This window comes from Martes martes (assembly GCF_963455335.1).
Source record: "Martes martes genome assembly, chromosome: X".
Taxonomy (NCBI): Eukaryota; Metazoa; Chordata; class Mammalia; order Carnivora; family Mustelidae; genus Martes; species Martes martes.
This window is the reverse complement of record NC_137897.1, coordinates 73,686,002-73,699,876: the sequence shown is the minus strand read 5'-3', so window position 1 is coordinate 73,699,876 and position 13,875 is coordinate 73,686,002.

Sequence of the window (13,875 nt, the reverse complement as noted above, 5' to 3'; positions counted from 1 at the left end):
GTACAGGGCCTGAAAAAAATAAAAATGCAAACCAGCTAAAGTTGTAACCCCAAATTAATATTTTAAATTCCATCATTAATATTTGATTTCTTTTTTTAAAGATTTTATTTATGTATTTGACACAGAGAGAGATCACAAGTAGGCAGAGAGGCAGGCAGAGAGAGAGGGAAGTAGGCTCCCTGCTGAGCAGAGAGCCCAACGTGGGCCTCAATCCCAGGACCCTGGGATCATGACCTGAGCTGAAAGCAGAGGTTTAACCCACTGAGCCACCCAGGCACCCAATATTTGATTTCTTCACCCACTTATGTTCACTGCCATGCTCACAAGGATCTTAATAGTTCGTATCTCCTAAATACATCTTTTTATCAATCTGTATATCTCCTTCCATTCTCAGATTGTTTACAGTGGATCAAGTCACCTCTTACATGGATCATTACAGAAGATTCCAAACATTACTACTGCTTTCACACTTGTTCTTCTTGAATTTATTCTAATTCATTCTCCATTATTTAATCAACATGACATTTCTAACACATACATTGAATCATATCAATTTCTCCACTCAAAACCGTCCAGTGTTTCCTCTTTCCCCTTAGGGTAAAGATTAAGTTTCTTAATACAGCATTCCAATTACTGCCTGATCTGACCTTGGTTTATTATCTCTGATGTTTAAGCACAATGGGGGTAGATGTCTATAATAAATTAATATGTCCAGTGTTTTTAGCTCTTCCTTTTAAAATGTGGAGTCTATTTCCCCACCCTGTGAATATAAGTTGGCCTTGTGACTTTCTCTCATCACTAAAGCATCACAGAAGTCAAAGTGTGTGAGTTGGGGCACCTGGGTGGCTCAGTGGGGTAAACCTCTGCCTTAGGCTCAGGTCATGATCTCAGGGTTCTGAGCTCGAGCCCCACATTGGGCTTTCTGCTTGGCAGGGAGCCTGCTTCCCCTCTCTCTCTCTGCCTGCTTCTCTGCCTACTTGTGATCTCTGTCTGTCCAATAAATAAAGAATATTAAAAAAATTAAAAAAAAAAAGTGTGTGAGTTCTGAGCTTAGTCCTCAGGAGAACTTGCATCTTACACTCTTGTTCTCTGGGAACTCTGGCACTGCTATGTAAAGAAGCCCAGGCAAGCCATATTGAGGATGAATAGCCATATGAGGAGAAATAACAAAATACAGTATTCACCTTGTTCTTCAATTTATATCTTACCTAAATGTTCTGACAAAAGTTAGGGCTGTTCAATAGATTCCTAACGCATGAAAACATTTAAGGAAACACCTTTAATGCATTAGGTGTATGTATTTTTGACCCACAGGAGTACAAAAGCTAAAACTATCCTTTCATTTTGCTTTTCTTTTCACTTATGAAAAACATATGATTTTTTATTCCATCACAATTTTTTATCCCAACAAACAGAATCATGACTTATGTTCTACAAATTAAGTGTCTCTGTAATAGTCCATGTATTTCTGAGATTCCTATCATATTTATTACAGCTCACCGACACCCTTTGCTCAAAGAAGTTGTGGAGATCATCATGACATAGGAATTTGTTAGAGGTGGGGAGGAATGTCCCTACAGCATAAACCTGCATTGCATGAAAATCCTTGATTGGGATGGCCCATTAAATAGGGATAGAACACTGGCTCCCACAGGTATAACATAATTATAAGTGGGCTCAATCGCACGAAGTCACATCTAACAATAAATCCAATAGTAACAGAGGGTACAGACATGAAGTGATACTTATTTCCATGGAAAAGTATTCTAACTAACTTGTCAAGTCTTAAAGAACTTCACATTCCATTAGAGTTGCACTGAAGACTCCCTTCCCTGAGTAAAAGTTAATCTGGACAAGCTACCCTAGGTCTGAAATCTATTTGGAACTTCAGGGAATTAATCTGGGCCAGTGTCTCAACTTTAAGGTATTCCAAAGGATTTAGTCAAGCAGAACAGTGTGAAGTAAAGCTACTGAGGGATTTCTGAGGCATTGCCTTCCCTCTGGACCCTCCAAATTTCTAAGCAGTGGTTAGTGAACCTAAATAACTTGGAGTTATAGCCACTACCCTGAAAATCTATCTTTCAAGATCTCTTCCCTCTACCTTGACAGCTTTTTCATCTTCAGGGTGTATTACTTCTGATTAGAATAGAATCTTAGGTACCAGATCATATCACCTTGTCTGGGTTTTCCTTATAGATAAACTTAATCTTAAGTAATTTTCTTCTAGCACTGTCTGACATGAAACAATCTGCTTAGAGTCTTACTAACAGATGTGAAAGTTCTGCTCTGGCACAGTTAGCAGTGTGACCTCAGAAAAGTCTTCAACCCCTTTGGATCACTCTGTAAAATGAATATACTACACATTTTGCGGTTTATTGTGACTCAATGACTTCATGTTTCCTCAGAACCCTCTTCATATCACATAGATTTGCTGTCTCCATCAGAATCATCTTTTTCCTTCAGTCATTCAACATTTGTTGAGTGTCTTTCTTTGCTAGATGTGTTTGAGGTAAAGCAGACTATGATTGCTGTCCTTGAGGAAGTTATGTTCTAGTAGGGGGAGAAAAACAATAACAAAAATAAATGAGTAAAATATATAGCATATAGAAAATGATAAGCATTTCCAAGAAAAAAAAAAGCAGAATAAAGAAGGTTACAAGAACCAAAACAAGGTGGAGTTTGCAGTAATCAAGGAAAGTTTCATTGAGAAAATATTTTGAGTAAAGATTTGAAGGAAGTGAGTGAATTAGACAAATAGATACTGGGGGAAGAAAACTCCAGGCAGAAGGAACAAGTCCCTAAGGGGCTAACATGCTTGGCATGTTTGAAGGATAGCAGAGGTCAGTGTGACTGAAGCTGAGATAGTGGTGGGAAAATAATATAAGAGGTCAGAGAGACCGTGGGGACTAAATGATATAAGACCTCATTTGCTATTGTGAACACTTTGGTTTTAACTTTAAAACAGAATTGCTTTGCAGGGTTTTGAGCAGAAGACTGATATGATCTGATTTTCACTTTTAAAAGATCATTTTGGTTTCTTAGTTGAAAATAGACTATAGGGAAATAAGGAGGGGAGCAACAATACTAGTTAGGAGTCTATTGAAGATGGTGGTAGCTAGGAGTAGGATCATAGCTGTGTATGTGGTAGAAAGTGATCAGATTCCAGATATATTTTGAAAATAGACCAACAACTTTTCCCGATTAATAAGCCATGGAATGTGAGGGAAATAAAGGAGTCAGAAATGACTCTAACATCTCCAGACTTTTACATAACACATTATTCTTATATCTTCCTATTAAAGCTTACTGGTTTTGTGTTCTAGTTAATCCAGGTCTCAATATTACTGACTAACTGGTTAATGAATAAATGTTATTTTAGTGTAGTTTTGGTTTTAAGTTTTTATTTTAGAGTGACCTTAGGTTAAGCAGCCAGAGGGTATAGAGATGATTTATTGAACTGGGTTTCAATCAAGGATTAGAGCCTATTAAGTCACTTTCCAGGAAATCTTTCTTTATGTTGCAAGCCCAAGTTCTTATGACAGGCTTGACTTTATGCTCCATTATGACAGCTTGCTTTTGTTTGGACTCAGAATTACTTTGGCTCTGAACTCCCTTGGGTACATAATTAGGGATTAAATCTAGATTCTTAAAAAGAGCTCAAAGGCAAGTTATAACTGTTACAAGTGGTAGGAACAATTTATTCTCTTTCACCTTATTGACCCAGGTTATTGGCCTTCCAAATGAAATACTTTAAAGCTGATTTTTAAAACAAAAGCTTCCTAATTCCTTTTCCACCTCTCAGTCTAAGAAGTTGATGTTTGAAGCTCCAAAGTCTTCTAGATATTACAAAGAAGAAAACAAAATATATATTTTTAAATTTTTAAAAGATTTTATTTATTTATTTGACACACACAGAGAGAGAGCACAAGCCAAAGGAGCAGCAGGCAGAGGGAAAGGGAGCAGCAGGCTCCCCACTAAGCAAGGAGCCCAATGTGAGACTCTATCCCAGGACTCTGGGAATGACCTGAGCTGAAGGCACATGCTTAACCAACTGAGCCACTCAGGTGCTCCAAAACCAAAATTCTTTATACCTCAAATGTAAAAGCCAATTATTCTTTACTAGGTCAATCCCAGAAGCGTGACCATAGAGTTTGCTCCCAAAGTCATCGTTTGAGGAAATGCATGAAACAGTGGCGTCAAGAAATACCATAATGTTTTCAGTATTTGAAATTACACAGATAATTTGTTTTTCAGACTTCATATCTTGACTTCAGAAAAGAAAGAAAATCTAGTATTTGATTAGCATCTTGTTTGGGAGCATGGTAGCACTAAGAAGGATTTGGGCATTGAGCATTTCTTCTCATTTTTTATAGATATTTAAGAGAAAACAATTAAACAATATTCACAAGAGTTCGTGATTCCGTGATTTAAAATTTTCTATTTCAGACTCAGTCTGAAAAGTTTACAGCAGTATTTGATAACTGTTTCCAAAATCACTTAAGAGAAGGTGTTGATCAACAGAGACACACGATTTTACTTTTTCATGAATCAAGACAGGACATTTTATCTATTTCACTATCCGATTACTCTTTACCTTCAGAACTTGTTTATTCTTTGTTCATAAAACTACCTGAGCAGCATAAGACCTTTGAAGGACCTTCATCCTTTCTATAATAATAATCTAACACAAGGAAATCTAACAAATATTTATTGTGTTCTCTCATGTACTATAGGATAATTAAATTAGTATAAATACAAAGCATTTTCTTCTGAAATTGACACGACCAAGGTTAGTCAGCTAAAAGTTTCAATATCACCCTCAGTTAATTTGACAAAAAATAGAAAATAAAAGTTTGTTTTGGCTTAGGCTGTGTAAAATCAGGAAAGTTTTACATTTTTCATTATATATTAGCATTTTGTCCTCTTGCATTTATTATCTACTTACTTCAGACACTGGGGTATCACTAGCACACAACTTTATGAGTCTCTTTTGGTGTATGCAATTCAGTACCAAATTCTCTGGGTATCCAAAATACACCCATCTAATTCCTTGAAATCCTAATATACAACCATGTGTTTCTGGTATATTAGCCATCTGCTAGATTAATTATTGTAGATATAACTCCATGAGAATAAAAGTTTAATAGACCCGTCTTGGTTGAGAAGAAATAAATTGATCATTTCTTGAAGAAATACTAACTCTTTCAGAACTTTGGAGCCCTTATTAAAGAACTATTGACCTAAAAAACGAACAACAAAAGATGCTTACTCCAAGAAACACTCCCTGACACCTATGGTGCATATGTCTTTTTTTTTCCCCCAAGTCACTTCAACACTTGTGAATATAGTTTATTCTGCTATTTTGTCATTGTACATTGCCTTTTGTTATCTTTCTATTCCTCTTTGTAGTCATTAAAAATTGAACAAGTGATACACAATTTAAATTGTATTTTATGATTTTTATATATTGTTCATTTGTCTTGTAACCTTAGTCCATCTTGTGTGTCATACTGTGTTAGAAGCTGAAGACTATTCCCCCTAAATTTATATGTTGAAATCCTAACCTCAATGCCTCATAATGTGACTACATTAGGATATATATCCTTTAAACAGGTAATTAAGTTAAAATAAAGGCATTAAGAAGTTCTCTAATCCAATGATTGGTGTCCTTATAAGAATAAGGAGTGGACAGAAACATGTACAGACAGATAACCATGTGAAGACACAGGAAAAAGGCAACAAGGCAAGGAAAGAGGCTTAGGAAGAAAACAACCCTACTGACACCTGGATCTTGGACTTATAACTTCCAGAACTTTGAGAAAATAAATTTCTGTTGTTTAAGCCACCCAGTTTGTGGTACGTTGTTACAGAAGCATTAGCAAACTAATATATACAGCCAACCAACTTTTTAGTGGGTTCTGTATAAAGCAGAAGTATCTTATAAATGTGGGTTTGGAAATCTAGTTCTTTGTGAAGTATTTGTAATCACAATGATTTTCTCTCAGTCTTATTCAAAGTATTTCCTTTTACATTGATCTTTTCAGAGTTGAGTCATAAAGCATCATTATTCATTTAATTTGGTTGTCAACTCTAGATATATGCCATAGTTCAACACATATTGCTTATGTGTTTCTGATAAACCAGGTTCTCCTCTAAATATTGAGGATACAGTGGTGAATACACTAAGGTTCTCTCCTGGTGGAGGTTGCTTTCAAGTAGTGGCAATAGCTAATAGACACCAAGTAGTTCATTTCTTGTCTTTACAAACGTAGATTTTCTACCTTAATGGCTTTAAGATAACAGTTAAGTATTGGTTTCAATTGTTATTTTAATGTATTTTTAAAGTTGCAAGATTTGTAAAAACAAAAATGCTTTGAGCTACTACATTTTAATGATGTTTAACAATGCATACAATATTGTATACAACATTTCAGCAAATGCTTGAAAAATTATTATAATTTCTCCTTAAATTTGCTATGGTGGGATATTTGGCAGCACTACACAATCAATTTTCTACAGTGTTAGATATAATAATCACGACTGTTTTTTTTGTGGTACATTGAGTTATTATTTTATTTGGCTATGATTATCATCTATGTTAATTTCTTCTTATTTTTAACATTTATTTTATAAGACATTTGAATTCAAAGTGGATTTCAGAAATATTTATTTATTTATTTATGAATTTATTTATTTGACAGAGAGAGACACAGTGAAAGAGGGAATACAAGCAATGGGAGTGGAAAGAGAAAAGCAGGCTTCCTGCCAAGCAGGGACCCCAATGAAGGGTTTGATACCAGGACCCTGGGATTATGACCTGAGCCTAAGGCAGACACTTAAAGACTGAGCCACCCACAATCCTTATATCAGATCAATTACATTTTAAGCCAAAGACTATAATAAGAGATGAGGAAGGACACTATATCATACTCAAAGGGTCTGTTGAAGATCTAACAATTTTAAATGTCTATGCCCCTAATATTGGAGCAGCCAACTATATAAACCAATTACTAAATAAATCAAAGAAACACATCAGTAGTAACACAATAATAGTAGAGGAGTTTAACACCACCCTCATTGAAATGGACAGATCCTCTAAGAAAAAAGGTCAACAAGGAAATAAAGGCCTTAAATGACACACTGGACCAGATGGACATCACAGATATATTCAGAACATTCCATCCCAGAGCAACAGAACACACATTCTTCTCTAGTGAACATGGAACATTCTCCAGAATATATCACATCCTGGGTCATGAATAAGGTCTCAACTGGTATCAAAAGATTGGGATCATTCCCTGCATATTTTCAGACCACAATGTTCTGAGGCTAGAACTCAATCACAAGAGGAAATTTGGAAAGAACCCAAATTCATGGAGACTAAACAGCATCCTTCTAAAAAATGAATAGGTTAACCAGGAAATTAATGAAGAATTGAAAAAATTCATGGAAACAAATGATAATGAAAACACAATGGTTCAAAATCTGTGGGACACAGCAAAGGCAGTTCTGAGAGGAAAATATATAGTGATACAAGCTTTTCTCAGGATGCAAGAAAGGTCTCAACTATACAACCTATTTCTACACCTAAAACAGCTGAGAAAGAACAGCAAAGAAAGCCTAAACCCAGCAGGAGAAGAGAAATAATAAATATCAGAAGAGAAATCAATGAAATAGAAACAAACAAACAAAGAAAAAAAAAACACAGAACAGAGTAACAAAACTAGGAGCTGGCTCTTTGAAAGAATTAATAAGATTGATAAACCCCTGGCCAGACTTATCAAAAAGAAAATAGAAAGGACTCAAATTAATAAAATAATGAACGAAAGAGGAGAGATCACAACCAAAACTAAAGAAATACAAACAATTATAAGAACATACTATGAGCAACTCTATGCCAACAAATTTGACAATCTGGAAGAAAGGGATGCATTATTAGAGACATATAAACTACCACAACTGAACCAGGAAGAAATAGAAAACCTGAAGAGACCCATAACAGTAAGGAGATTGAAACAGGCATCAAAAATCTCCAAACAAACAAAAGCCCAGGGCCAGACGGATTCCCAGGGGAATTCTACCAAACATTTAAAGAAGAATTAATTCCTATTCTCCTGAAACTGTTCCAAAAAATAGAATTGGAAGGAAAACTTCCAAACTCATTTTATGAGGGCAGCATCACCTTGATCCCAAAGCCAGACAAAGATCCCATCAAAAAAGAGAATTACAGACCAATATACTTGATTAGCACAGATGTGAAAATTCTCACCAAAATACTAGCCAATAAGATCCAACAGTCCATTAAAAGGATTATTCACCATGCCCAAGTGGGATTTACTCCAGGGATGCAAGGTTGGTTCAACATCCGCAAATCAATCAGTGTGATACAATACATTAATAAAAGAAAGAACAAGAACCATATGATACTCTCAATAGATGCTGAAAAAGCATTTGACAAAGTACAGCATCCCTTCCTGATCAAAACTCTTCAAAGTGTAAGGATAGAGGGAACATACCTCAATATTATCAAAGCCATCTATGAAAAACCCACCGCAAGTATCATTCTCAATGGAGAAAAACTGAGAGCTATTCTGCTAAGGTCAGGAACATGGCAGGGATTTCCACTATCACCACTGCTATTCAACACAGTACTAGAAGTCCTAGCCTCAGCAATCAGAAAACAAAAAGAAATTAAAGGCATCTAAATAGGCAAAGAAGAAGTCAAACTATCACTCTTTGCAGATGATCTGATACTATATGTGGAAAACCCAAAAGACTCCACTCCAAAACTGCTAGAACTTGTACAGGAATTCAGTAAAGTTTTAGGATATAAAATCAATGCACAGAAATCAGTTGCATTTCTTTACACCAACAGCAAGACAGAAGAAAGAGAACTTAAGGGATCAATCCCATTTACAATTGCACCCAAAACCATAAGATACCTAGGAATAAACCTAACCAAAGAGGCAAAGAATCCATACTCAGAAAAGTATAAGGTACTCATGAAAGAAATTTAGGAAGACACAAAGAAATGGAAAAAATGTTCCATGCTCATGGATTGGAAGAACAAATATTGTGAAAATGTCTATGCTACCCAAAGCAATCTACACATTTAATGAAATCCCTATCAAAATACCATCCATTTTTTTCAAAGAAATGGAAAAAATAATCCTAAAATTTATATGGAACCAGGAAAGACCCCAAATAGCCAGAGAAATGTTGAAAAAGAAAGCCAAAGTTGGCGGCATCACAATTCCAGACTTCAAGCTCTATTACAAAGCTGTCATCATCAAGACAGCATGGTACTGGCACAAAAACAGACACATAGATCAATGGAACAGAATAGAGAGCCCAGAAATAGACCCTCAACTCTATGGTCAACTAATCTTTGACAAAGCAGGAAAGACTGCCCAATGGAATAAAGACAGTCTCTTCAACAAATGGTGTTGGGAAAATTGGACAACCACATACAGCAAAATCAAACTGGACCATTTCCTTACACCACACATGAAAATAGACTCAAAATGGATGAAGAACCTTAATGTGAGAAAGGAATCCATCAAAATCCTTTAGGAGAACACAGGCAACAACCTCTTCAACCTCAGCCTCAACAACTTCTTCCTAGGAACATCGCCAAAGGCAAGGGGAGCAAGGGCAAAAATAAACTACTGGGACTTCTTCAAGATCAAAAGCTTTTGCACAACAAAGGAAACAGTCAACAAAACCAAAAGAAAACTGACAGAATGGGAGAAGATATTTTCAAAGGACATATCAGATAAAGGCCTAGTATCCAAAATCTATAAAGAGCTTATCAAACTCAACACCCAAAGAACAAATAATCCAATCAAGAAATGGCCAGAGGACATGAACAGACATTTCTGCAAAGAAGACATCCAGATGGCCAACAGACACATGAAAAAGTGCTCCACGTCACTTGGCGTCAGGGAAATACAAATCAAAACCACAATGAACTACCACCTCATACCAGTCAGAATGGCTAAAATTAACAAGGCAGGAAATGACAGATGCTGGCAAGGATGCTGAGAAAGGGGAACCCTCCTACACTGTTGGTGGGAATTCAAGCTGATGCAACCACTCTGGAAAAGAGCATGGAGGTTCCTCAAAAAGTTGAAAATAAAGCTACCCTACAACCCAGCAATTGCACTACTGGGTATTTACCCTAAAGATACAAACGTAGTGATCCGGAGGGGCATGTGCACCCGAATGTTTATAGCAGCAATGTCCACAGTAGCCAAACTATGGCAAGAACCTAGATGTCCATCAACAGATGAGTGGATAAAGAAGATGTAGTATATGTATAGAATGGAATACTATGCAGCCATCAAAGGAAATGAAATCTTGACCTTTGCAACGACATGTATGGAACTAGAAGGTATTATGCTGAGAGAAATAAGTCAATCAGAGAAAGACAACTATCATATGATCTCCCTGTTATGAGGATGTGGAGATGCAACATGGGGGGTTTAGGGGGTAGGAAAAGAATAAATGAAACAAGATGGGACCGGTAAGGGAGACAAACCATAAGAGACTCTTAATGTCACAAAACAACTGAGGGTGGCTGGGGGGAGGGTAGGGAGAGGGTGGTGGAGTTATGGACATTAGGGAGGGTATGTGCTATGATGAGTGCTGTGAAGTGTGTAAACCTGGCGATTAACAGACCTGTACCCCTGGGGCTAATAATACATTATATGTTTATAAAAAAATAAAAAAAAAAACTGAGCCACCCAGACACCCCTGATTTTGGAAATTAAAAAAAAAAAAGTTTCAGATTCTGTTGTTAGCCTGCTTTCCATATAACACGGACACTACTATCTAAGTATAGTCTGATAATATATTGTTGAAATGGAAATCTCTTGATGACATGTCAAATGTTTAGGATACTGTCTTCTGATTTGGTGCCAAAACATGATAAATCTCCTAGATTAATAAAGTGTCTGAGCTGTTCTTATGGGGGAAAAAAATGACCACCTTAGTAACTGACATTATTTTTATGTGTTAGTTTCAACTTTTTTTTTCCCACTGTCTGTAGATTCCTTGTCATTTTCCTTTGTTTTTAATTATTTTCTTTTGGATTTGTTTTTTTGTTGTAGAGCAAAGTAGGCAAAGAATTCCATGTTTGCTAAATTGGTTTCCATCTAATAAACAGATACAGCAAAAAGTTCCATTCTTTTGTTTTGTGCAATAATTTTTACCATCCTCGTTCTTACATAGATCTGAATATTATGTAGTTTTCATATTTCTAAAGAGAGATAATGAAGACTGCATGTTCATTTCTTTACACCTGTGTTTTAATGCTGGGGATTTTTGAAAATGATATAGACATACACTGAAAATTCAATGGATGACCTTAAAGTGCATTAACATTTCAACTGACATTTTCCTACATGATTTATACTTTGCCCAGTGGTCAAACAGTGAATCAGTCAAGCTGACTTATCCTGATTCATGAAAAGGTGAAAAGGTGTGTTCTCTGAGACTCAACACCTTCCCTGTGGTGATTTTGAAAACAGTTTTCAAAGACTTACTCCAACTTTCTAAAACTGATTCTTAAGTTCAAAGCCATGAAAACAAAGAAATCAAAACAACAAAATGATAGATATTTGATTATTATATTTGTAAAACATGATTCCTTCAAGACTGGATGGAATTTTTAAAATTCATTACCTCTTTCTCTCTAACAAATATGTGCATTTTTTATTTATTGCAAGAACTGGCCCAATGACATTTTTCCTTCATAGCTTAGATATAGGCTCGGGAATTATGCATTTTTGGACAATCAGGAGATATTTAGAATTCCACAAAGATTGCTAAAATAAAAGTTCAGAATAATTTGATGTTAGAAAATAAAACAATTTATCCCTAGGAGGAAGTAGAGAGCACTAAGAGGATGAAAACTCAGGCACCCTGGTCAGTCTGCCTTCAGCTCAGGTCATGATCTCAGCATCCTGGGATCGAGTCCCGCATTGGGCTCTCTGCTTGGGAGGGAGCCTGCTTCTTCCTCTCTCTCTCTGCCTCCCTCTCTGCCTACTTGTGATTTTTTTTCTGTCAAATAAATAAATAAAATATTTTTAAAAAAGAAGAAGAAATGTCAATGGCCTTTTTTGCTCCACAGCAGGTTCATAATTTCAAAGTGTAGAGTGTATTTCTGGTTCTTGCTACAAGTCTTTTACTAGACAGTTGCTTTGAGCTATGGGCAACATGGGTTAGAGAAGGGATTGGTGGGGAGAGATAGCAAACGCATTTCCAAATAGTGAAACATTGTAGAAGTTACTGTAGAAAACTTGGAGATACCAAGTTGATACCTGATTTCCATTTTTCAGAAATGATGATTCTGGCTTTATTAATTACCCATGAAATTATACTTTGATTTGACATGGGAAAAATACTGTAACTAAAAGATAGCATAGTTCTGGCCATCTGGGTGGCTCAGTTGGTTGAATGTCTGACTGTTGATTTCAACTTGGGTCATGATCTCAGGATCAAGATATCAAGCCTTGCATTAGGCTGTGCACTCAGCAGGGAGTCTGCTCTCTCACTCTCTCTCTGCCCCTCCCTCCACTCTCTTTCTTTCTCTCTTGAAATAAGTAGATCTTAAAAAAAGATGACATGTTTCTGAAAACCCAAATCTTCCAATATTTTAGGACATCAGGTACCTATACAATTGATTAATGTTGTTATTCTATGACTATTTTCATCTCCAGATCCCAACAAAAATATATAAGTTTAGAATAATTTCTTTTTAGGAATATGGAAGCTAAAGGCAGAAAACATTAGCTTTAATAATAATTGAAGTAAGCTTCAGTCTTAGAAATCATGAAAGGCAAGACTCTTCTAATTTTCAAAGCTTTTATTTATGGTACTTCACCTGGTTCATATATAAAATGGTGGGTGTGATAAAGAATATAAAAAAAGATTATATGCAGCCAAAGAGTAAAACCTAAGTGGAGAAAGAAAAATAACGAACAGAATAACAACAGTGTAAATCAGCAAAAGCAAGTTTAATTTTCATACTTAAGTTGTATGCTCTAGATTGATCACATGAAGTCTAAATTAAAAGGGCATAGGAGGGGTGCCTGGGTGGCTCAGTGGATTAAGCCGCTGCCTTCAGCTCAGGTCATGATCTCAGGGTCCTGGGATCGAGCCCCACATCTGCCTCAGCATCCCTGCTGAGCAGAGAGTCTGCTTCCCCCTCTCTCTCTGCCTGACTCTCTGCCTACTTGCAATCTCTCTCTCTGTCAAGTAAATAAATAAAATCTTTGAAAAAAAAAGGGGGGGCATAGGAGTGTGAGGGGCAAGATGGTGGAGAAGTAGAAGACCCTGTTTCAACCAGTCCCCTAAAGTGAGCTAATTATCTTCCAGAACACTCTGAAAACCCATGAAATCAGCCTGAGATATAGGATTATACATTTCTGGACCTCTATGAGGGCAAAAGACACCAGTGGAGAGGTAAAGCACACTGGGATTGATTGGACTGATATTGGAGGATAAACAGAAGGAGGAGGAAGCCACCAGAAGTGACCCATTGGAAAGAAATACACCAATACGAAAGTGCCCTGTGCTTGGGGACCAGCATTAACTTGGAGTCTCATTAAAAACATTCAAAAAGAGCAAGATATCTTAAGTGCAACTGGTGGAATCGGGCAATCATGGCCACATGTCTAAACCCACCGTCCCAGCACAGCCACCACCAGCTTTCACCCATGCCAGAGAGAGTTCAGCAGAGCCCCCAGGGTTGTGTGTCTTGCACCAGGGCTCAGCTGGGCACACTTCCACCCCCACATGAGGGAGTCTGGTGACAGTGCCAGCCTGCACTCCCTAGAACTTTTGCACACTGCACAACTGGGGTCTGACCCA